The sequence below is a fragment of the Muntiacus reevesi genome, chromosome 1 (assembly GCF_963930625.1).
Source record: "Muntiacus reevesi chromosome 1, mMunRee1.1, whole genome shotgun sequence".
NCBI classification, from domain to species: domain Eukaryota; kingdom Metazoa; phylum Chordata; class Mammalia; order Artiodactyla; family Cervidae; genus Muntiacus; species Muntiacus reevesi.
Window position 1 is genome coordinate 268,230,904 of NC_089249.1, and position 27,163 is coordinate 268,258,066.

Below are 27,163 nucleotides of genomic sequence, written 5' to 3' on the forward strand. Positions count from 1 at the left end.
GTTTTTTTTTTCTTTGAAAGTTTTATCCAACTTGAATTTTTTTTTTAAACTGCTCAAAGTTACACACAATCAGACTATTTTTTCTTTATACATTCTTCAAGTATATAACGGTTCATATATTTGAATTCTTACAGTGCTAAAGCTTTCTCTAAAATCATTCTGCATCCTAACGAGTGCTTTCATAGCCAACTTTGGCCTACTACCTTAGCATCAGGAAACAAGTTTACCCAAAGGCAATAAGACTTGAGAATTAAATAGAACTTTTCAACTTGGAAGATCATCATCTTCATTTATTCCCAGTCTTCCCCGATCTTTTAATTAAGTGCATGGAGGTAGATTTACCTTCAATCCCTTAGATTGCATGAAAGAAGAAAGTACGGAAACCCTAACTACTTAGAGTCCCTACAGGGAGCCACTCACACATGCCGGGCCCTGGAGACTCAGTATCAGATAGAGTCAGTGAGTTTCAAGCCTCCAGAAACTCCATTTAAAGATAGGAGAGTACCATCTTCCTACAATTTGTTATTTTGCCCATTGTATTTACAAAAATTCAGAGAAAGAGGCATGAGGGTAGTGTCACTTTTCCCTTTTTCTTTTCATGACTGGGACTAAAGGTACTGGTAAAATATCCTTAAAGAATGGGTGAGGAAAATTTTAGTTTTCCTTAGTTATACCTAAATCCAAAGAGCCCTTCCTGTGTCAGTGATGAGCTTGATTTGAGGGAAACTGTTTCATCTTGGGTGGCGAAACCAAATGTTCTTGGAAGTTTGCTGGCCTGCAGGTCATTAAGTGCAAGAATTCATTGCAAAACTTTCAAGATTGCAATTAAAGCAATACAACACCTTGGACAGCCAGGAACAGAGACGATTCACTAAGATGTTGGTTGTGGCAACCAACAGAAGCCTCAGTATTACTTTCCCCACAATCTTGAATTATTCAGGGCTTCTTCAGGATTATAACTGTCACTCAGTTTGTGAGATTCAATCTGTAGACTTGGGGGGAAAAATCAGTTACTGTTTTCATTGCTGTCACGTGAGTATTTGAAAGCTTCACAGGTATGAGGTCGTAGATTATTTTTCCCATGAACTCTCTGGATCCACTTATTTCATTTTTAAGGGCAAGCTAAGGAGGAGCACATCACATCTATATTGTCACGTGCAGCGTCTTTGATAAAATCAGCTCAGAAGGAAAAAGTGCCCCCACAAATGCATATATGGTCTCAGAGGCAGCTTGGAGTACCTTAGCATTTCATGACATGAGCAAATTTTTCTAGTTCATCCAAACCTTACCATTTAAGTGAAATCGCTCAGTCATGTCTGACTCCTTACGACCCCATGAACTGTAGCATACCAGGCTCCTCCGTCCATGGGATTTTCCAGGCAAGGGTACTGGAGTAGGTTGCCATTTCCTTCTCCAGAAGATCTTCCCAACCCAGGGATAGAACCCAGGTCTCCTGCATTGCAGGCAGACGCTTTATTGTCTGAGCCACCAGGAAAGACTTACCATTTAAATACCCCCTTATCTATTTCAGTGCTTTATTAAACTTACTACATCCCAGGCAAGAATACATATACTCTCTTTTCAGCATCTTAGTGAGCATAAGGTAAGTAGTAGTATCTTCTTTTTATAGAGGAGAAAAGAAAACCTTAGAAAGATAACCTTAATTATAAGGATACACAGTTATTATACAGGGGGAAGGGGAAGTCCCAAGTCCATATGTAATCCAAGATGCCAACACCCACCTACTAAAAGACATACACTTTCTAGTCCCATAAGGAGGCACATTGCCTACTTGAATGTCTATAGAAAAACAAAATCTCTCCAAAGATCTTACATGTTTCAGTTTTAAGTTCATGGGCTAATAGAGACTCATTACTACTTACATATCCCAATTAAATGAAACTGGGATTTTAAACACATGGTTACTCTCGTTTGATCCAGTACTCAGAAGACCAGAGAAGAATTGGAAGCATTGGTATTCGAAATGCCCACCCAGTACTCTGACTGTGGGTCTCAGTGCCTGCATGTGTAAGATGAGACAGCGGACAGGAATTTGAGTTGCTTTCCAAACCTAAGTATAAAGTTTTAAATCAGGTTATTTTAATCTCATACAACTGGACAGTCTATCAGCCCTATTTCTAAATCTGCAGACAGCAGTAGTAATAGAGTAGTGTTGTAGGGGATTCAATTGTATCCACTCCTGCATTCTATGAGTTTATGGATTCATATTAAAGAACAAGATTATTGCACATATTTGAGCTAGTTTCTATAAACGAGCAAAAATCAGGGTGATAGGATTTACCTCTATTAGAAAAACTAAGAAATAAGGAAACAACCCATGATTCTATTTCTTTCAGCTTCCTGATTTTTAGGTTTGTTTACTATGTGCCAAACACAACTTAAAATTAAAGTAATAATTTAGAAGTTATTGCTTTAAAGCAAAGGAAGTAAAGGGTCTCTGCAGAGAAGTGTTTCCCTTGAGCCTTCCTAATACTGATTAACACTAGTTTTTGAAATGTTAATTAGTTTTGAGCTTAACAGCTAGTCATTGTCTAAAAGGGCATGGAGCAAAACTTTTTCAAAGTTTGGACTAAGGAGTATTTAACTCCTTAATGCCAAAGACTGGCCATTCACTCCATTACTGGCCACTGAACCATGAGAATGCCAGGACTGATTAGCTGTGGTGATTAGCAGACTGACATTAGGACTAGAATCACTTGTCATTTGCTTACATTGACAGAATGCCTAAGAACATCTAACTTTTATCAGGTCAATATATTCCATTTGGTAGTATTATGGAATGCATATTTTAAAAACTTATCAACTAGGAAGAGGTTTAATGCAACGCACATATTTTAAAAATAAGATCTAAAATTACTCCGCTATATTTCAGTGATTGTCTCTATCATTTAATTGGTATAGTGATAGAAAACACAGCTTTTTGTTTTTAGGCTGTATCTTAGAGACCATATTTATTACTTCTTCTATATCTGTGCTATCTTAGTATCACATTTCCCTAATGCTTCTCAGTAGAGTAAAACATTCTTAAAATAACATTCACTAAAAACTTCATAAAGGGAAGAATGCTTATGGGGAAATATAACATTATAGAAAACAGCTACAGTCTGAATAAAACAATGGAAATTGGAAAAGTAGTTAGAAATGTTTGATTTACTCAAAAATGTTTGTCTAGAAAGCAAAAATGTAGATGTAGGTGAGTGGATACATAAATTCAACATTATTTACTCCATTTTACTCCTTAGAAACAGAGATTTAAGTAATCTGTCCAAAGTCTTAGAACTAAGTCACAGAACTTGTTTTTGAAATGTTCTTTCTATTTATACTACTAATATCTTCAATTTGTTTTCCTTTATTTTTACTAAGCACAAATAGGTAGGTTTTTCTTTAACATTTAGATATAATTCAACTTATTTAACCATATTTGAGACAAAATCTAGTCTTCCACTGGTAAAATACGAAAAAATAAGCTGTGCTTGAGGTTATAGTAAAGGATTGAAGTACAAATAAACCAAGGCTGAAAAAACAGAACAATCTTAATGCTGGTGAGAGTGTTAACAGTCTTGGTAGGGAGGCCAGAGGTCCCAAGCAGCAGGAGGAAATAAACTGCAAGTGGCAGACTTTTTTCCCTTTTCTGTTGAGATACCTGGTTCCACCTGAACTTAACTTTTCTCAGTTCAGTTCAGTTGCTCAGTCGTGTCCGACTCTTTGCGATGCCATGAACCACAGCACACCAGGCCTCCTTGTCCATCACCAACTCCTGGAGTTTACTCAAACTCATGTCCATTGAGTTGGTGATGCCATCTAACCAGCTTATCCTCTGTTGTCCCCTTCTTCTTCCACCTTCAATCATTCCCAGCATCAGGGTCTTTATAAATGAGTCAGTTCTTCGCATCAGGTGGCCCACGTATTGGAGTTTCAGCTTCATCATCAGTCCTTTCAATGAATATTCAGGACTGATCTCCCTTAGGATGGACTGGCTGGATCTCCTTGCCGCCCAAGGGACTCTCAAGAGTCTCCACCAACACCACAGCTCTAAAGCATCAATTCTGCAGCGCTCGGCTCTCTTTATAGTCCAACTCTCACATCCATACATGACTACTGGAAAAACCACAGCCTTGACTAGACGGACCTTTGTTGACAAAGTAATGTCTCTACTTTTTAATATGCTGTCTAGGTTGGCCATAACTTTTCTTCCAAGGAACAAGTGTCTTAATTTCATGGCTGCAGTCACCATCTGCAGTGATTTTGGAGCCCCAAAAGATAAAGTCTGTCACTGTTTCTACTGTTTCCCCATCATTTGCCATGAAATGATGGGACCAGATGCCATGATCTTAGTTTTCTGAATGCTGAGTTTTAAGCCAGCTTTTTCACTTTCCTCTTTTACTTTCAAGAAGCTCTTTAGTTCTTCTTCATTTTCATCCAAGAGGGTGGTGTCATCTGCATATCTGAGGTTATTGATATTTCTCCCAGCAATCTTGATTCCAGCTTGTGTTTCATCCAGTCCAGCATTTCTCATGATGTACTGTGCATATAAGTTAAATAAGTAGGATGACAATATAAAGCCTTGACGTATTCCTTCTCAGATCTGGAACCAGGCTGTTGTTCCATGTCCAGTTCTAACTGTTGCTTCTTGATGTGCATCCAGATTTCTCAGGAAGAAGCAGGTGGTCTGGTATTCCCGTCTCTTTCAAAATTTTCCAGTTTGCTGTGATCCAGGCAGTCAAAGGCTTTGGCATAGTCAATAAAGCAGAAGTAGATGTTTCTCTGGAACTCTTGCTTTTTCAGTGATCCGGCGGATATTGGCAATTTGATCTCTGGTTTCTCTGCCTTCTCAAAATCTAGCTTGAGCATCTGGAAGTTCTCAAACCTTGAGCTAATCAATGCGTTTTTCTTATGGAAATATTTTTCTTAAGCTATGTTGATGAAACCATGTATTTTCTTTGGAATCTGCCTTTCTTCAAATTGGTTCCTCCTAACTTTTTTTCTTTTCTCAAACCTCGGGCTGATAATGGCTCAAGAAACTGGAATTCATGTTAACTGTTTTATGGCAGGGATGACACACCTGTGCAATTCTTTCTCAGAAACGCTATCATGAGAGAGGGGCCTGGTGAGACCCCCTCAGCCTTGAGGCATCTCTCTCACCTGATTAGCAGCTGGCTGACAGACGTAAGATGTCTTGCTAAAAACTAGCAGAGGGTACTCTTTCTGTCCCCTTCTGATGTCTAAGTCAGAAGCTTTCCCTATCTCTATTATATTTTAACAAAACTTTGCTATACAAAAAGCTCCAGGAGTCAAGGCTCTGGCCCCAGATCAAAATCCTCTCCTCCAGAGGGTGTGAACCCCAGCGTAGCACAGGGCTCGCAACCACAAGCTTTCACTGGGAAGGCACATGGTATCACTTAAGGACACCAGTATTAATACTAGGAAATAAAGGAATAACCAGAGGAGATGATCATCTAATGAGACCAACACTTATAAAAAGACTATTCTGCATGTTGGGTCGAGAGTTTGGCTCAAAGAGACATGATGGGAGAGACTGAGACAAACCAGAAATCGAGCCTTGAAAGGAAAACTGAAGCAGCACAGTAGTGGGATAAAAAGGAAAATTTGAACCTTACAAATGTTGTAAGAAAAAAAAAAAATTCTCAAACTCATTTGCAACGGTTGCTGTCCTACATAAATACTTTTTAATAATGCTGTATTTTCCTTTATTACCAAAATTTCTTCACGGGAACTTTTTAAATCACTGCCCTTAAGCTTTCTGCCCTTAAGCTTTCTTTGGCATTGTTGCTTCTTTCCCATTTCCTCCACCGTCTTTTGAATCTATTTATGGTTCTTTCCTTCTGTAGCTATTGACATGCACTGTTCTTTACGGTTGGATTCTGTGCTTGTGTTTTAGTCTACTTGTATTTTTCTAAGCCAGATATGATATTTGGGTACGTTGGTTACCATTCACTTACATTTTTATAAGATTAATAAAAGTGCGGCTGTAACTGAACCAAGCGTGAGTCCTGGTCACAGAGCCTAGCAGTGCATGCTGCTTCATCTCAAAGATGCAGAGACTTGCTGGATGGTGGTTAAACTCTTCAGGAACCACTCCAAGCTGAGAAGCTTAGAGAAATAAAAAGAGCCAAACAACACTCCACATGGCAACATGATCGTGTGACTTCAGCTTCCACAATCTTGTCAATGAATTCACAAACCACATTACTTATGTATGTGTATATGGTAAGCTACGACCTATAAGTCTGCTATTAATATCCAAACTTTTCAGCTGGAGTTGGAATGGAAAAACCATTAGATTGACCAAGTTTTTCAATTAACTAAGCTATAACCCACCACATACTGCATTAATAGCAATCTTCTGAAATGTCTTTTTAGTTTACACCAAGCATGTTGTTCTTTCACACAATTAAATCTATTAACTCACAGTTTGTTGAGTTTAAAATTACATAAAGAACTAACTATATTCTAGCAAATCTGTGTGACGCATTCATGCCCTTATAGAGATTTCCTAGTATATTTTTAGAGTGTGTGTGTGTGAGACAGAGGGGGGGGAGAGGAAAAAAGACAGTAGTTAAAAGCATAATCGCATAATTATTTAAATATCCCTTTGATTTTACAAAGTCCTTTTTATAGAATTCTCATTATGAAGCAAATGTTTCAAATGACTCTTATCCTCAAAGGGATATTTTTCTGATCATTTGTATATTTACTATCATTGGAACCAAGTTTATGTATAGTGAATGCCTCTGCCATCAAAGCCGAGTCTGAGTGTAGCCTCTGCAATTCTTGCTTATGTGACCTTGGGCAAGTGACTTGGCTTCTCTCATCACCATCTGTAACACAAAGATTATAGCATGGATTCTAAAAATGCAAATGGGAAAAAAGTTCTGCATACGGAGGTATATGCTGGGTCTTGTCTGCCTCAAACAAGGTTTCCCGTCACCCCTAACTCTCTCCTAAGACAGTGACTTTCATCATACAGAAAGTCACCAGTCTGCTATCCAACCTACTTTTCTCAATACCTCCGAAGCATATTTCCAGGATGAAGGTATGTTTTTCAAGCTTGTGAAGCTTTGAATAAAGCCTCATATTTATTGAGAAATAACCAAAGAGGGAACCAGAATACTCTATGTTTAGACAGTGTGGCCAGACAATGTCTCCTTATGGACAAATTTGTATGATTAATTTCATAAGAATATTAATTAATTTACAGTGAAACTAACAGCCATAGATCCCAAGCATAGGGGGCCAGACTATGCTTTTCATGTCTGCAGATACAAAGTGGAACAAAATAATCATTGGGAAATTCCTTTGTAAATCTGGAATCAAAGCAAAGGGGAGCTAATTAGAGTGAGCAAATTTTTTAGCATCATCATGGTAAGAGAGCATGATAATCCATCCCATCTCTCAGTAGAGATGATTTTAATAATATTGCTAGCTAACACTATGGAACACTTGTGTGCTAAGTACTATTGTAAGCATTTTATATGAAGAAGCTCATTTAATATTTATAAAAACTCCTGTTAGATGGTCTATTACTATCTCCATTTTACAGTGAAGAAACTGGCACAGAGTGGTTAATTACCTTGCATAGCATCACAAAGCAAAGGAGGAGAATGAACTCGCCAATAGGGCCTACATTTTCCCTATCTGTTCTTTAGAATGTGTTTCTTTTCTGCAAAAAATTTGGGTAGTAAGAACTCCCAGTCTTTGCCCAGGATTCTCATTTTCAATATTCTCTCTGATATTCACTCCTCCTTCAGGTACTCTACAAAAATGACATATAGGTTTATATCTGAGAGAAAAGAAAGCAGCAATCACACAAATTTTCAGGAAAAAGCACTTGAGGTGAGAAAGAACAGTCAGTACAAAGATACTGTGGGTGCGTTAATCTATTTGACTGATTCACAGCTAACTATTGCAGAGCTGGGAACTTCTTTCTTGGCATAGAGCTACTCTGAGTTCAGTGTTTTGTTATCAGAGGGAAATCATAATTATTTCATTTGGGTATAGGTCCAGAGTGGTTGCAGATATGAAAATAAGAGGCAGTACAGGCAGTCGTTAAAATATCTAATCTCTGTATGTGTGCGTGGCAATCAGACTCAGTTAGAATCCTGGCTCCACCACTTACTAGTTCTCCAGGTTTGAGCTAATTATTGATGTCTCTAACATTGAATTGCTCATGATAAAATGGAGAAGCTATCAACCTCAAAAAACTACTGTGAAGATGAACTTAAATAATCCACATAAAGCCCAGAGATTAGCACCCAGACACATAGTCAGGGTTCAGTATAAGGCAGTTTCTCCTTCTACATGTGCCCGATAACTAGCTCTCTCTTTCTCAGGAACTGACTCCTGCATCTTCAAACTTCTCTTTCCTACTGTGTCATCTCTACAGACATTCAAGAGCCTGAGCAGTTCTAAAGAGGCATAGAAATCTCCTAGACCCACATTAACCTCCAGCTGCAACTCAAGCTCTTTGCTACTTTGAAGTAAGTTTTGAAAGCCATTGTCTGCTCACTCCACCCTCCCTCCCCACTTTGTCTCCTACTGTCTCTATGCCAACTTGACGTTTTGCACATGGACTGCTCCACTATTTCTGCTCTTGTGAGGCTACCAAGTGATTCCACATTGCCTAAAAGTAAATCCACTCTTTGTTGTTGCCAGGACATTTTAGTGCCATTTGACACAGCTAGACGGGGTTCCCACGTGACTCAGTGGTTAAGAGTTTGCCTGCCAACACAGGAGACGTGGGTTTGATCCCTGGGTCAGGAAGATGCCCTGGGGGAGGGAACGGCAACCCACTCCAGTATTCTTGCATAGAGAATTCTATGGACAGAGGAGCCCAGCGGGCTACAGTCTATAGGGTGGCAAAGAGTCAGACATGACTGAGCCCACACACACAACTTTCTTCATCCACTTCCATGACTCTATAGACTATCTGTATTCCAGTGAGGCCCATTGTGATGTCTGCAGCCAAAAGTTTCTTCTGAGCTTACAGTCAGCCAAGTATCTGCCCATTTCTTAGCTAGGTTAGCACATGCTCTGTCGTGTCTGACCTTGCAACCCTATTGACACAGGGATCTAATCCGCATCTCCCATAGTGGCAAGCAGATTCTTTACTACTTGAATAAAGAATCTGGGAAGCCCCACTTCTTAGCTAACCTGTTTGCAAACATAATCATGTCTGATGCTGTATCCATGATCCATCTTCCAAATTTGCCTCTTTTTCTTTTATCATTTCAGCAAATATCACCTTCAATTGTATCATCTACCAAAGCTAGACACTTGTCATTTTTTTATCCACAAAGAATCAGCTTTTAGTTTTGTTGGTTTTTCTCTATTCTGTTTGCAATTTCACTGATTTCTGCTCTAAGTGTGATTATTATTTTTTTTCTACTTGGTTCACTTGTAGTTTTTTCTTCTTTCTCTAGTTTCTTAATGTGGAAGCTGAAGATCTGTTCTCTTTTGTAATATATAGGTTTTAGCATTACAAGTTTTCCTTAAAGGAATCTTTCACTGGATCCCACAAATTTAATGAAATGTTTTTATTTTCACCTAGTGTAAAATATTTTGAGCTCTCCTGAGACATCTTTGATCCATCAGCTATTTAGAAATATATTATTTACTTTTCAAGTATTTGGGATTTCTCTAGTGCCTTTGTTATTATTACTTTATTGTGTAAGTCCATTATGGCTTGAGAATAAATATATATTGCATGATTACTATTCTTTTATGTTTGTGAAGGTATATTCTATGACCCAGAATGTAGTCTCTCGTGGTGAACGTTCTGTGTAAATATAAGGAGAAACTGACTTCTGCTGCTGTTTGATACAGACATTTATTTATAGAGATAAGTATTAATTAAATTGATAATGCTGTTGAGTCATATTATGAGTAAGATGTCATCTTACATCTTACATAGATGTAAGAAGGTTGTAAGATATATGTTGGGCCAAAATGAGGCAGAAAAATACTCATTTTCTGCCTGATGGATCTGTTAATTAGTGATAGAGGAATGCTGAAGTTGCCAACTATATTAGTTAATTTCCTATTCTCTTTTCAGCTCTATCAGTTTTTCTTTCATATATTTGGCTGCTATGTTGTTTAGGTGCATTCATGCTCTATTTTAAGTTTATTGTTAACATTGTCATTATAAATCTTCTTGGAGAATGAATCCACTTATTATGTAATGCTTCTCTTTATTCCATATACTTTTTTCTTATTGTGAAATCTACTTTGTCTGGAATTAATAGAACTACTTCATCTTTCTTTTAATTCATGTGAGCATGGTGTATCTTTCTTCATTACATTATTTCATTCTTCTGTTTCTCTGAATTTTAGCTTGGGAAGTTTCTTATGGTGTATCTTTAAGCTCATACAACTTTTGCTCAGCCATGTCTAGTCTACTGATGAGCCCACCAGAAACATTCTTCATTTCTATTACAGTGCTTTCTATGGAAAGTAATGACAACCCACTCCAATATTCTTGCCTGGAAATTTCCATGGACAGAGGAGCCTGGCGAGCTGTATTTCACAAAGTTGCAGAGTCAGACATGACTGAGCACACACGCATGCACACACACACTTTCTTTTGATTAATTTTAGAGTTTTCATCTCTCTACTTACATTACCACTTCTCACATGTCTTCTCCTTCCATTAGAGCCCTTAGTATGTTAACCATAATTATTTTAAATTACCTGGCTGGCATTCCAAAGACCTAACGTAAGTTTTTTTTATATCAAAACTGGTTCTAATGATTGCTTTGGCTCTTCAAACAATTTTTTGCTTTGCTTTTGCATTTAGAATTCCTTATGATTTTATTGTTGTTAAAAGATGGATATTATGTTGGGCCATAAGAACTGAGGTAAGTATGACTTTATTGTGAGAACTAGTCTAATCTGGCTAGATGTTCTTATACCTATAGCTGCCAGAGACTTGTTTCCTCTAGTGTTCTTTTTTGTCCCTACCCTCAACTTTGGACTTCTCTACTTTTAATTTGTCTTGGATAATTTTATTTAAATGTGTTTCTTGCAGACAAAATACATTTTTTCTTTTAATCTACTTTGACAATATCTGCCTTTAATTAGTGCACTTAGGGTCCATTTAATGCAATCATGGATATGGCTAGATTAATACTTAATATATTTGTATTCCAATTTTGTATAAGTTATAAAGGAACCCTCTGACACTATTAGTGTGAATGTAAACTGGTGCAGCCACTGTGGAAAACACAATGGAGGCTTCTTAAGTTAAAAATAGAGTCACCATATGATCTAGCAATCCCAGTGCTGATCACATGTGCAGAAAAGACAGAAACACTGAACCAAAAAGATATATTTCCTTAATATTCATAGCAGTATTAGTTATAACACCCAAGACATGGAAGCAACCTAAGTGTCCATCAACAGATAAATGGATAAAGAAGGTGTGTTATATATACACAATGGAGCTTTATTCAGCCATAAAAAAAGAATGAAATATTGCCATTTACAGCAACATGGATGGTCTTAGAAAATATCATGCTAAATGGGGGCATGTCTATTTTACTCACTGCGGTATCCTCAAGTTTCTGATAGTATGCTTGTCCCAAGAAAGGAACTCCATACATATTTAATGAACAAATTAAATGAAATATCATTTAATGACTCAGAAAATGTCTGCTAGATGTCTAGATTATTTTTCCACAAAAACTGATTTAAATTACATTTGCCTCCTTTCAAAAAGTTTCAGGCAGCAAAAGAACATATGCAGGCATCCAGCTGTAAATGGCATACCAAAAGAGAGATAGTATGCTGTGACATATATAAGCCATTAAATAGGAAGCAGAAATAAGTGCAATTTAGCCTGCAACTAGAGTCTAGTCAAAATGCATAGGGAGGTAGAGTCTGCTCCTGATTTGTTGGTAAACAACATCCAATGGGAAAACCTAAAGATGGTGATGTCAGTCCCCACTTTGGTAGTTTCTTCAGCACAGTTTTACAATAAATGAGGGATCTATTCCTGTGTAGTGCTTAGAATACCATTCATTTGCATCAAAGTCCAAACTGGAAGGTTTGGAATGACGATTTAATGTTAAAGACTGAATAAAAAGACTTCTGTTTCTGACAAAATGTGGACGTGTATTCAAAAAAATTTCAAGGAGGAGGGAAGGAAACACTAAAATTGCTGGTTGGAGAAAAGTTGTATTTCTAAGTGTACAGAAGAGCTGTCAGAACAGTAAAGAAAGTGGTTGGGGGCCCATGGCAATAAGAAAGCCCCAAACCAGGGAGCTAAGAAGCGATGGTGTTTGCCCCGGGGAAGATGCCAATCTCCATCAACCTAGCATCTGCGTCCACACAAGCACAGAAACCAGGCTTGGAGCTATAGCAAGACAGAAAAAAGAAAAAAGGAGGTATAGCATAATACTAGACTACAGAAGGGCAACAACCCTGGAGAATCAACTAGTTAAAAACCTGCCAAAAAGAAGGAAATGGTAGAAATACTTGCCTGTCTTCCAAGAGTAATTCTAACCAGTCACATGAGTTTGAGTTCATGATTCATATTAACTATTTGGCAAGAAAAATAAAGTAGAAAATGCAAATACTGCCTAAAAAAAAAATTAAAGGAAAAATCTTTTTAAATCTGGGTGTCAGAGCTCCCACAGATAAAAAGACAAAGGACATGCATTTACAATCAAATATTCCCCCCAAACCCTAAAACTTGTAAATAATAAACTACTAAAATTGAGAATCAGCTGAAACAAGTGAACAAAATCAAGAAACTCCACAAAAGACTTCAGACCTAAAGAAATGACAAATAATGGGATAAGAAGCATTTAATAATTAAATGAAGATACTGGAAGAATAATGAAGAACAAGAGACTATAAAAATGACAAGGCAAGTATCACTACATGATATTCTTGCCAAAATGTTTAAATTGAGTCGTGAGGAAACAATCAGACAAAGCCAGATTGTTCAACATTCTACAAGACAGCTATACTTGATGTTTCAAAAATATCAGTGCTATGAGAGGGAATAAAGGATAAAAGTTACAATTCTAGATCAGGGTACCTTAACCTCAGCACTATTGACATTTTGGGCTGGATAAGCCTTCCCTGGGGAGATTGCCCTGTACATGGACAGCTTCACAGCATCTCCAGTTTCCACCCACTAGATGCCAATAGTTCTCTCCCCACCTCCCGCAAGTTGGGACAACCAAGCACATCTGTGAACATTGCTAAGTGTCTCAGAGGACAGAACTGCCCCATTGAGAAGCACCGTTTCTAGGTTACAGATAGTAAAGAGAAATGATAACCAAATACAGTGCAGGATTCTTGACTAGATCTTTGATTAAAAGAAAACTTTTATTAATTTACAATCTGAAGACCATTCGAAAACCGTGAATACTTATTGATTTTAAAGAAGAGACTATTATATGGCTAAATTATTGGATTTCTTGGGAGATGTGTGCTGACTTAAGAGATAAAATGAGATACTATAAGTTTCAAACTGTAAAAACAATACATGTGTGAGTCTATGTATATGTTTGCATCTGTGTGTAGAGAGCAAGTGATATAAGTGCAAATGTGACAGCATATCAACAATCATTAAGTTTAGGGAAAAAAAGAGATAATTCATTACACTATTCTTTCAACTTTATTCCAGATTGAAGTTTGTTTTTTTCTTTTTCAGATTGAGCAATAATATCCTATTTATTCTTCAAGGCCCAGTTTAAGTACAAAGTTCCTTATGAAATTTTCCTTTTAGACTCACAACTCACCTCTCTCAAAAATACTAACCATGCACACTAACAGAATGTCAAAGATGTATGTAAGTGATATTCTGACTCCAAATTATATGTATATGGGTTCTCCTACATCACCAAGCAATTCTCTGACACTAGTTGGGTATCCTAAAATTCAATTCCATTCTAACCCTATTTACCTGGAGATAACATCAGCTCCCACAGGTGAAGAACTCAATCCTACAAGAATGCTTCCTCTCCAACTTCAGAGACCAATGACCTGGGGTTCTGACCCATTGGCTATAGATTGACTGGAGGTTCTAACACTCCTTCTTGGGTTCAGTTGATTTTCTAAAGCAGTTCATAGTACTCAAACATTTCACTGACCACATTACCAGTCTGTTTTAAAAGGATATAAAGAGCAAAAGCCAGATGTAAGCCATCACACTGGATGAGATACAGGAAAAGAGCATGGAGCTTCCATGCCCACTCTAGATGTGTCACTCTCCCTGGGTCCATGTGTTATACCATCCAGAAGGTCACCAAACCCAGTCCTTTGAAGTTTTATGTAAGCTTTATTATATATGCATGATACATTAAATAACTGATCACTGGCAGTGGATTCAGCCTCCAGCCTCCAGCCTCCAGCCTCTCTCCCTTAGAAGCAAGGGAACTTAAAGTTTTAACCCTCTGGTCCCATGAGTGAACCCTACTGGCAACCAGCTCCATCCTTAGGTGCTTTCCAAAAGCCACCTAATTAATATAAACTCAAGTAGGGTTTTTCCAGCAGTTTTCCAGTAGTCGTGTATGGACGTGAGAGTTGGACTATAAAGAAAGTTGAGGGCCGAAGAATTGATGCTTTCAACCTGTGGCATTGGAGAAGACCCTTGAGAGTCCCTTGGGCTGCAAGGAGATCCAATAAGTCCATCCTAAAGGAAATCAGTCCTGAGTATTCATTGAAAGGACTGATACTGAAGCCGAAACTCAAATACTTTGGCCACCTGATGTGAAGACCCAACTCACTGGAAAAGTCCCTGACGCTGGGAAAGATTGAAAACAGGAGGAGAAGGGGACAACAGAGGATGAGATGGTGGGAAGGCATCACCGACACAACGGACATGAGTTTGAGTAAACTCCAGGAGTTGGCGATGGACAGCGAGGCCTGGCGTGCTGCAGTCCATGGGGTTGCAAAGAGTGGGGCGTGACTGTCTGAATTGAACTGAACAGGTAGGGTTGACAGGGCTTTATTATGAATGTCAAGACACCATTAAAGTTCTCATCACAGGAAATTTCAAGTATTCAAGAGCTATGTGCCAAAAAAAAAAAAAAAAAGGATGAAAATCAGATATATACCTACTACTAATGATGATAACTCATTCAGGAAGAAAGGGAAATCATCCCAGAAAATCATGCAAGAAGTGAAACTGATGCAAATCTAAACAAATTTGACTACTAAGACAACAACATTTGTGGAGTCAAAAAAGGATAAAACTAAAATATTAGACAGCAGTATTATGTAAATTGAGTGGCAATTTATAAGCACTAAAACAATCTAACATTTACATATGGCATTGATGACAAATAGTGTTATTGATTCTACAGTTTTTAATTTAAATATACATTTAAAAAATTTTAGAGATAGCACTAAAACAGCAGAAATAGACACATAGCTACCCAACTGATAAGTGGAGAAAAAAAATCAACTAAACTTTATAAAATTAACCAATCCAATAGAGAAGGAAAAAAAAAAAAAAAAAAACCAAAACCCTAAATCATACCATACAAATTTAAAGTGAAAAAATTCAAAACTGAAACAAGGTGATAAAATGTACATTATATCAACTTAAATATAATTAAACATTCCAGGGAAAAGATTAAGTATGCCAGGATGGCTGAAAAACCCATCCCATACCACCATAGGCCAATTAAAAAGATAAACTCTAGAACATGAGAATATATAATACAGGAAGCAAAGTGGATGGGAGAAAATATACTAAGCAAATATGAACCTAAGAAGAGCTAACAAAGCTATGTCACTCACTAGCCAAATAGCTACATTAGTGATTTATCATAATGACAGTCATTATGTGCTATTAACAACTTAGCTAGAAGGCACAATAATTCTTAAACTAGTGAGAATCTAAAATGCAGATTCAAAATACAAATTGAAAAAAAAAAGGAAAAAACTCGTTGCAAAAATTTGTTACACTTGCAGTGTAGAAGGAGACAGTAACACCTCTCTTAGTGATAAATGAATAAAGGTTAGGAGCAGCACCATACAGATTTGTAAACCTAAATATAATATTGCTTGCAAAAGCAACAGCTGGAGAATACACTTTCCCCTCCTCACTCCCAGCCCCCACCCCACATTCACCACCAATATACAGGAAAGGTTTAGAAAACTGGATCATATAAAGACATTTTAAAGAATTGTTATCATACAGACTACATTTTCTGGCTACTACAAATTAGAAAAGAGTGACAAAGACAAAAACTCAATGTTAGAAATTAAAGTTCACACGTCAGAAATGAAATTATAATGAAAATTAGAAAATACCAGTGAAAATGTGAAAATAGTACATAACCCTTGTTGAAGCAAGAAAAGCAGTATAAAAGATAAAAGTACTTACTTAAATATTTATATTAGAAAAAGTAAATGACAAATTAAATAAGAAGCTAAAAAAAAAAAGAGGAAATAAAAGTGAAGAAAGTAATGGGAAAAAATTAAGACATTGATGAGATAGAAATCCGGAATTAAATAGGATCAATAAAGCCAAAGTCACCTGTTTGAAAAGGATGATACAAAAAATACCTTCTGGAATCCAGGAAACAAAGAAGAAACAAAAAATATTCACAGTGAAAGAGGGAACATAACTGCTGCTGTCATAGAGATTAACAGGATAAAAGAGTATCATAAAAATATGCATATCAATAAACTTGAAAATGAGATGAAATGGATACTTAGAAAATTCAGAATTACTAAGTCTGACTCCCAGGAGAAAGAGAAAATTTGACTGCTATGGTGACAGAATAAGTCATTTAGAACCTCCCCATTTCAGGGTGCTCTCAGGAGAAACCCTAGTTGGAGGAGGAGCAAGTAGAGGAAAGGAAAAAGAGGTAAACCCAGAACTGGTCTCAGGTCGAGTCTGACCTTGGCTTCATCCGGAGGCAAAGCTTGGAAGCAGGATCCCTCAGCAGCTTCTCAAAGCAAGAAGCCCTGGCTTTTATGCCCGAGGGTTTATTGGCTGCCCCTGGGTAAATGGCTTAATATCCTAGGTATCTCCAGGTAAGCTGACTTGGCTCAGGTCAGACAAGGCAAGTCCTCAGCATCCACAGGTGTAAACCATTGGCTTCAGCACTCCAGCAGCAGATGAGGTAACCAGCCAATAAAGGGGATGTGAGCAGAGCACTAAAAATATGTTGAGAGAAACTTTTGCAACACTCCAGTGCTTCCTGAAACTCACAGATGAAAATCTGGAGCACTATGTCCGCTTGTGTGCCAGAAAAGATCCTTAATTATGAAAGTATTACCTGGATGTTTGCGGTTAATGAATCTCTAGGGAATCAAAACAAATCCAACTCTGATGTTTCCATTAACTACAGAGAGCTACATCAGAAAGTCATTCCTGGTGATTTCATTTGCAGGAGCATACCTGCTAAGTCGCTTCAGTCGTGTCCAACTCCATGGACTCTATGGACTGTAGCCCACCAGGCTCCTCTGTCCATGGGATTCTCCAGGCAAGAATACTGGAGTGGGTTGCCATGCTGTCCTCCAGGGGATCTTTCCAATCCAGGGATTGGACCTATGTCTCTTACATCTACCTGCATTGGTAGGTGGTTTCTTTACCATTAACGCCACCTGGGAAGCCTTCATTTACAGGCAGTAGAGCTTAAATTGACTAATAGGGACTTTGAGTACGAATCTAGCCAATATGACCCAGACTTCACGGTTACCTGTGTACCTGAAGGACAAAAGGGGACTCCTTTATCTTAGTCTCAGGTGGGACCATGAAGGCTTCCTGGTGGCTCAGATAGTAAAGAATCTGCCAGCAATGCAGGAGACTTGGATTCAATCTCCGGGTCGGGAAGATCCCCTGGAGAAGGTCATGGCAACCCACTCCAGTATTCTTGCCTGAAGAATCCCATGGACGGAGGAGCCTGTTGGGCTACAAGGGTGGCAGAGATTCGAACACAGCTGAGTGACTTTCACTTTATCTCAATTTCACTTGAGACCATGGAGGTCAACAACAAAAGAACTGCTGCAATTTCCCCTACATTCCAAAGAGTTATGCCAGACTTGTAAAAGGGGTGCCCCCAAAGTAGTAGGGAGATGCTTCATTTCACACCCACAGACAAATAATGGAAGATCAAAGGCCAAGCACACTGGGAAGAGAAATATTTTGCAGGAAAAAAAAAATCTGAGAATGGTGTAAATGTGTAAAGACTTTCGAAACCTTCCCCTTGGGAGAAGGGTAGAGGCTGTGTCCTCCTCAACTCAAGACCACAGCGATGGTTGTCAGGTGATTGCTCAGAGAGCCTGTGTTGCCATCACTAGGAATGGGAACATGGTGGGCTGGCATCTGACCCCCCTTTAGGAAATCTAAATGGCAGAGTGGCTATGAGTCCCAAGAGCAGAGAAACAGTGAGAGCAGTGGAAGCACGCTGGCCTAGCGCCACCTGCACTGAAAACCCATGTGGTTCCAGAGGCCTGGCTGTGGACCAGAAGAGAAAGCCGAGAGCTATCTGAAGCAGAACTCTGGCAAGAGAGCCACAAGCCATGACGCGGCCATGGCCACACCAAAGAGTCTGTACAGAGTAGCGGTCCCCAACCTTTATGGCAACAGGGTCTGGTTTCGTAGAAGACAATTTTTCGACTGACCGGGGCAGGGGATGTTTTGGGGATGATTCAAGTGTATTACACTTATTATGCACTTTATTGCTATTACATCAGCTCTACCTCAGATCATTAGGCATTAGATGGTGCGGAAGTTGTGGGTCCCTGCTATAGGAAACGTAGGGGCTGACTGGTGAGGTCCCAGGGGCAAACTCCCCCCGCTTCCCTCCACCTTGGGAGTTGCTATTGAAGTTCCCCCAAAGGGTTATTTATTTTTATTTAAGTCTAGGAATAGTAGCTCAGGAGATCAAAAAGCCAGCTTTAAATGTTTCCCTAACCTGATGCATTGTGTCCTCTAGTAAGCCCCTTTTACCTAAATCACTTTCTCATCTGGGTGAAATACTGAAGGGGCCCCAAACCAAAGTGGGGAGAGAGTGAGCTGGAGCTAGGAGACAGTATTTTTGCACAGACCCTCTTCCTCTTCCCTGCAGGCACCCTCACCTAAAAACAAGGTAAGAAGGATGGATCCTTCCGCAGCATACATAAAGAGTTATGCAACCGTGCCCCCACACCAGACATTTTGATTTTTCAAATAATGCTCTTTGTGAGACTACAATTTTAAAAATAAATAAAAGAACAACCTAGGTTAGGATTTCATTTAAGGGGTAAAGAAGAAGTTTCTAAGGAATGAGTTTAAAGGGTCAATGCAGTTGTGCAGTCTCTGAGTCATCCAACTCTTTGCAGCCACATGGACTGGTGAACTCCAGTCTCTTCGGATAAGAAAGGTGTTTCTTTTTCTTTTCTTTTTTTTCCTCTGCTGATATCTTAACAGTTTCAGCTTTTTAAATAAAATATTTATTATCAGTTGAATTGTGTTTGCTGCCAATTCATGTATTAAAGTCCTAATCACAAATACTTTATAATGTGTCCTCATTTGGAAATGAGGGGGCTTCCCTGGTGACTCAGAGGGTAAAGCGTCTGCCTGCAATGCAGGAGACCTGGGTGCGATCCCCCAGTCGGGAAGATCCCCTGGAGAAGGAAATGGCAACCCACTCCATTACTCTTGCCTGGAGAATTCCATGGACAGAGGAGCCTGGTGGGCTACAGTTCATGGGATCGCAGAGAGTGCCACAGAACTGAGCAGCTTCACTTCTCATTTGGTAATAGTCATTGCCGATGTAATTGGTTGCGATGAGGTCACCCTGGAGAAGGGTCAGCCCCCAACTCATTATGACTGACTCTCTTATAGAGAAGGGGAGGTTTGCCCACAGGCCCATATTCAGGGAGAAGACCACATGGAAGTTAAGATGACCATCTGCAAACCAAGAGAGTCCTGGAATGGATCTTCCCACATAACTCTCAGAAGGAACCACCCCTGCCAGGCCCTTGATTTGAAATTCTAGCCTTCAGAATTGTGATAATAAATTTCTGAAGTTAAGCTGCCCAGTTTGTAGTACTTTGCCGTGGCAGCCCTAGCAGATTGACACAGTTATTCATTGACAGAGGGCTTCCTTTTGTTCTAAATATTCATCAATTTTAGTCATTTTAACTATTGGAAACTTCAGCTCAGTCATTTTCATCATTTCATTCAACTTTAAAAGGTCTGTGTATTACTTAACCTTTGGGAGCTTCAGATTTTCATCTGAAAAAAATTCAGATGAAATTTTACTTCCAAGCTTCAAATCCTGTGGTGGCTTCCCATCGCAAGGACACCTATATTAAGAATTCAAGAACCTTAGCACAGTCTACAAATCCCATATGATTTACATACTGCTTGTGTCTCTAAACTCCAGTTCTTTTTTTGTTCCTTCTTTGCCTCCTTTGGGAAGTTCCCTGGAGAAGGGAATGGCAACCCACTCCAGTATTCTTGCCTGGAGAATCCCATGGACAGGGTCAGGCACGATTGAGCTACTAACACTTTCACTTCACTGTCACATGCCTCCTCTAGCCACACCACCAGAATAATATAAATGTATCCTGTTTCCAGACTTTGACACATAACTTTATTTTTTGGTACCAACCACCATAGTTAATGAAATCTCAACACTCATTGTTAGTACCTCTACCTTATTATCCTGTTTTTTTCTTCATGGTTATTTGTTCTTGATATAATCTTATTTACTGATATGCCTATCATCTATTCTCTGTTCCCCAGCAATTAATTTCCTTGAGAGGGACTCTGTCATTCTTGTTTATCCCCGCATCCCGGTGGTATGAAACAGAAAAGGTGCTCAATCAATATTTTTTGACTGATTGACTCTAAAATGAGCAGAATGGCCTCACTTCTTCCAATTTATAGGACTAATTCCATACACTTTTCACATTTGGTTTATTAATATAAGTGTAGTCTTTAGAACTATGATCAAGGCAACATTATCATTCCTTTTCCTGGCTTTCTCCACTCTCCGCTTCTGCTGATTAATAGGCTGAATCAGCTAGATGAAGGTCTATGACACTGATGACTTCATAACATGTGTCAAGCAGTTTTTAGCATGTAAATTCTTAGATTAAAAGTATAAAATTTAGAGGAAATAAAATTCTAAATCTTTCATGATTTTCCCCACCACCCACAATAAAACCTAGAAGTATTTGATTGATCTATTTATTTTTTATTCATTGGATACTGCTTGATATTTGCTCCACATAGTGTTAGCATTACCTCCGGAGTATATTTTCATGATTTGTCTATACCAGTGTCCTAGTAATGCTTTCTTCTATTTACATATTCAGTACCACCCTCTCATCATCTTTTTCTTTCCTCCTCCAATTATTTTAACTGCCACTAATGCAAGTGTATTTTTCCTAATTCATCCTGCTTCCAGCCTCTGTGGTGAATATTAAGTTATAAGCTATGCTATTTAAACATCCATCCAGGTTCACAAGTAATGTGTGATGATCTAAGAGCCGAGGAGTAAGAATCTGGGGAATAACTGTATTACTTACTGTACTTTTCATGCTTATAATTAGAGAAAATGATGAAAATAAGTAGCACAATAATAGCAGTGTATCAAACTTCAGAAACTTAATTGAAGAGTTAAATTAATATTTAAAGCTTGAATAAAATTAAATTTCCTTCTCCTCTAACTCATGTTTGTATGAGACACAGATGAATTCACTTGTGTAAGTATTAATCAATATGCTATGATTCAAACTTTTGGAGGTCAGAATACAAAAATGTTTACTGAGGCTTTGCTGTATCCATAGTATAGAATCCATAGCTCTGGAATTGTATTTAAATTTAATAATAAAATATTTATTCTGTAAAGTCCTCTGTGTTAAATGCTGTATAAGTCATGGCTACTTGGATCATGGGCTTCCTGGGTGGCTCAGTGGTAAAGAATCTGCCTGCCAATGCAGGAGATGTGGGTTCGATCCCTGGGTCAGGAAGATCCCATGGAGAGAGGCATGGCAACCAACTCCAGTATCTTGCCTGGGAAATCCTATGGGCAGAGAAGCCTGGTGGGACCACAGTCTATGGGGTTGAAAAGAGTCAGACATGATTAAGCAACTGACCACACACACATTTGGACCACAACTCTAAAATAAGATAGAGTTAGGCAAGATAAAGCTAATCCTTAAGCTATCATACAAATTAATTTAAAATATAATACATAAGTAAAATCAACAGAAACAAAACAGTAAAGTTTAGTTATATAAAAATAGTTGGAAAAGTCATCTTTTGCTAATATTTTAATGTGCTGTTTTACAGTCTATATCTCCACCTCTTCTGAAAAGGTTTGTAGTCACTAACCTTGAAGAGGTGTTATTGACAGCTGTTAAGTGTATCATTTACTTAGCAACATAGACAAATAACTAAAAAATGAAATAAGCTTGTTGTGTTAACAAAGTTATGGGCAAAATAGATGATATAGGAGGAGGAACACAGATTTCTTTAATTGTAACCACCATAAAGGTGTTAGTTCTGCCAAGATCAAACTCAGTGCTGCAGGAAAGAGAGCTTGTACAAAGACTCTCACCGCTTGTCTGAATACTCTCAAGGTCTCCCTGAAAAGTTTCCACTGCCCTTCCTGGCATTCTGTGACCTAATGCAGGTCAAGCATACGTGATACACAGACAGGCATTCTATACTTTCTGCTGGGAAAAACAACAGGGCATCTCGGGCATCCCATGTAAGCCCAGATTCTCACATATGATCCATTACCCTTTCCAAGCCTGGGTCTCGAACCCCAAGTTTCTCCGAGTGCCATACTCTTAGGCTACGGCTCGAATTTGACCAGCATGTTTAACCTCCTCCCCTTGTGATCTGTTTCTCTAAATTACAGTCATTACAAGCAGCAAAGGGCCTTCAGTTAAGCATATGGTAACATGGAAAATGTATCTGTGCCTGTCCTCTATCTGTACGGGTTTTCATGAATATTTGAACAAAAAGCAGGAAATAGTAAAGGACTCCATCCTAAGATCAGACTTAATACACAACTTTACACTGCCAGTCTCAAGGTGGCATTTTGGCATGAAACTCAATTTTCGCTTAGAATAATTTGCATGGGGATTATGGGCTAAATGCTCTCCAAGTGTCTAAGCTGTAATTCTTTCTGAGACTGTACCTTGGCATTTAACTACAGCATATGCAAGCCTAACATAGAGGCTTAGTCTTTGCATTTGTCCAAATTCTCAACATGATGCCAGCCAACTTTTAATGAAAAGCATTGCTTCCCGACATGATTTACTTGCTCTGTGAATTTTTTTTTTCCTAGAGGGATTTTTGCTTTACATTAAATATAAACTGAACTTTTGCTGAGACTTCTGCCATTGATGAAAATTCTCTTTGTAAACCTCTCATCTTCCAAACTCCAAACCCTATGCAAAAATAAAATAGTAAATTAATCTAACTTGTCTCCTTCCATGCCATAATAAAAGTTTAGACTATGCTGTATGAAGCTAACATTTCAAAGTCCATCAGCTTTGCGCCACTTATGGTAAACCACAAAATTTGGAAGAAAGCACAAGACAAAGAGGTAAGGAAAAGAAGAAAAAAAAATGTTCAAAAGAAAAAATAGAGTAAAGGAGTTAGAGGAAGAGAAAAGTAAGGTTACTAGAAACTGCAGAAGCCGCATTATCTGTTTATAATGTGGCTGTGATACTGCATTGGTCAGCAAGTATAATGTAAAAGGTAATGTGGAAGAGTTTTATATGCTTTTCAGAACTATAAAAGGAGTGTGAGTGGATTTTAAACATTTTGATTAGCACCACAAAGATTTTAATGCTTTATTTAAACAGTTTGCTATAGGGCAAACACATTTGGTAGACAAGGGAAATGAAAGCATCGGCATCAGTTTCTCTGTTTTCTATTAAGTAATGTTGCGAAGTAAGCAGAAGTTGGATTCAGATATCAGATAATTATCTCCACACTGTGTGTCACAGTAAATAATTTTAATTGGTTTAACTTCAGGGACCATTACTGGCCTAATTAGAAACATGAAAAGGCTACAAGTATTAGGAAATATCCTGAAGGAATGAGAACATTAGCAATTCTGTCAAGCCATTTTTAAAATAAGTACACAGTAGCAGCCACATTTCAGTGAAAGGCAGGGTAGTTGAAAGGTGCTTTTAGGAAAACAGTGCTTGGGAGTGTGTAATAAGAGATCTATAACAGGATTCATAGAAATGGGGTAACAGGCTGACATGTATGCTATTACTGTGTTAAAAACATAGTCATCTTGTTCTGATGGCTGTTTTTAAAAGAAGCAGTTTAACGTTTGCAAAGGCAAGGAACAATAATTGAGGCCTGGTAAATCTTTATTGAGACTATGTTGACTTCTTGAAAGAAAAATAATATTTGAGTAAAACAGATTTACCCAAACACCTTCAGTGTGCAGGGGAGATGAACTGAGTGAAGGATGGTTCTCTGTGTGGACTAGGATCTCTTGTTCACCTCGGGTTCCCATTCATGAAAAAATGAATGGAAATCATTCTTGGAGGCATACATATACATGATACACACTGCATTGAGTGTATGACATAGTCCATACTTAGAAAGTGATTGTTTTCTAAATAAAAAGCGAGATACTGTGTCCATTAGCTCAGAGATGATGCTTAAAAAAGAAAGCTCCTGGGATTTTTCAAACTTTCAGAGTAAGATTTTTCCATCATATGAAATAAACAGAATGCTATCTAGTGTTTCAATGCATAAATAATAACTTCTAATCAATAGTTTTGTAGTACAATGTTGTTTTTTTCAATTTATAATCTTGTTTTTAACTTTCCACTTTCTGAAACTGCTGATGGTAACATTTGACTAACTAGCCTCTTTGGGATATGAAGATTTTGAATGGATCATCCAAGCTGAAATTTATCAAAATCAGCCATATTTTTAGTCACTTTTGTTTATTCGTTTTAAATACAAAGAATAGAGAAACTAAGCAGAAAAAGGAAGGCATGGTAAACTATGGATCATTTAAAGAAAATCTGCATTACTAGAGAAGAGTAAATAGTATAATTTTGCACCTTTGATACTTGGGCACACTGTCAAACACAACACTTTATTAATATAATTTTGTATTTAAAAGGTTAAAAAATAAATAGTCCCACCAAATTTGTCAAGCAAAAATGCATGCCTGTGTAAAAACCCACATCACAGATTCTCCCCACATATATGTTCACAGAACCCTGCCCCAGACTCATATATATTCAAACATGCACAGAAACCCATTTCAGCGGTTTATGCTTCTACACTGAATGCCCTAAAATAATGCTGCCAGTTATCATAATTATCTTTTTAATATTTCTTTGTTTTAAAATTTTGGTGAATCTTGTTTGACCTAGGTACATACAGCAATTTAGAATCACATTTTCTTCAACAAGATTATAACAAATGACCTTTGCCTTTGTGGAAATATAGAGTGTATATAGATAAATAAAATAGAAATAATTCATATGGAATATTTTAAGGTACAAAATAGATTAATCACTTGTAGGTTTGTTAAGGAAAACACACACGTGATTGTTGATAATTATAAAATAATACTTATTGCCTGCCCACCAAGCACATGTTTCATATTTCAAATACCTTCCAAATGTAGAAGAGGGCGGGAGGGTGATGGGGAGAATAAAAATGTGGTTGCTTATACAAATATACACACTCATATACGTACACAAACATACATACATATGTTCAGATATTTCAGCTTTGCCCATATGTTCCGAAAATAGCAGTCTGGAAAATTTGTACCCACACATCCTGCTCTCAGAGTATGGATACAAATGAAGACAAATTTCCTGAGGACCCAAATTATTCAAGAAGAAAAGATCTTCAGGTCCCTTCATTCTTCCAGGATACTGAATACTGCAAAGCAGCCTTAACACCCAAATCTACTCTTCAAAATTCCAGATGTATCCTTTAAAGGATATAAGATTACTTCCTCTCAAATCCTCTCCCCCAAAATAAAATACCTGCTCCTACAAATGGATAAAGGAATAAAGATTCAGACTGGGGTATGTACCTTAGTTTAAGAAGTTTTCCTTTAAAACACTAAGAGCAGTTCTGGGTGATGACAACAATTTCATTCTATTTTTAATCCTATTCTATGATCATTGCTCTTTTTCTGTATGTGTGCATGCGTGTGTACTCAGTCCTGTCTGACTCTTTTGTGACCCCGTGGACTGTAGCCCACCAGGTTCCTCTGTCCATGGGATTTCTCAGGCAAGAATACTGGAGTGGGTTGCCACTTCCGTCTCCAGAGGATCTTCCTGGACAAAGTCAACTAACCCACGCACAGGCCTGTCACTTATCAAAGAGTAGGCTAGGACTCAGAAAAAAGGCACTACATTTTTTTTCAAACTGTTAGTGACCATCACAAAAACTGAGACTAGTTAAGGAAGTCAATCTGCAAAGAAAGAAGTAGATGGTCAATTGAAGAGGAGCAAAAATAAGAGATGGACTAAGCACTGGAGTGGGTTCGATTAAGCCTTCCTGTTCAACTATTTCCCTGCACTTTTCTGATTATAAGCTCCAATACCCTTCCTTCCTTTTTGCTTTTGTCCGGATCTTGCAAAAGAAACAATTTCTTATATAATTCTGATATAATTTATAGTCTACATTAATAGTATCAGTATTAATAATTCTATGAGATGAAATTAAAAAACAACTTCTCACTAGTAGAAGTAATTCTACTATATTCATCACAGCACCTTTTTCTTTTTTTTTTAATACTTTGCAGCCAAGTCCATATTAAGTTACAATTCTTAGGCTAAAAACATACACCAATTGCCTTTTAATGTAATCTGAAGTTATCCACTGGCTCCTTCCCATCACATGATATCTTAAAACCCAGGGAGCCCAGCAGGTCCTATAGATTTAAATTACTAATATTATGTTAAGTCTTTAGGGAAGAAGTTAGTAGTAACAGAATTCACTGCATGAAGCTATGAAGCCTCTTAATTAAAGACTGTATTTGGATAACTTTATAAATGTGTTAGTGCAATAATTTACCATCTCCTCAGCTTTTACTGTCCTATGGTACAAAATGAAAGGCAAGACATAATGGGGGGGGGCTACCCCTTGGAAACCTACTTCTTGTAAGTTTCTTTAGTCATTAACACTTTCTTCTAGATTCTC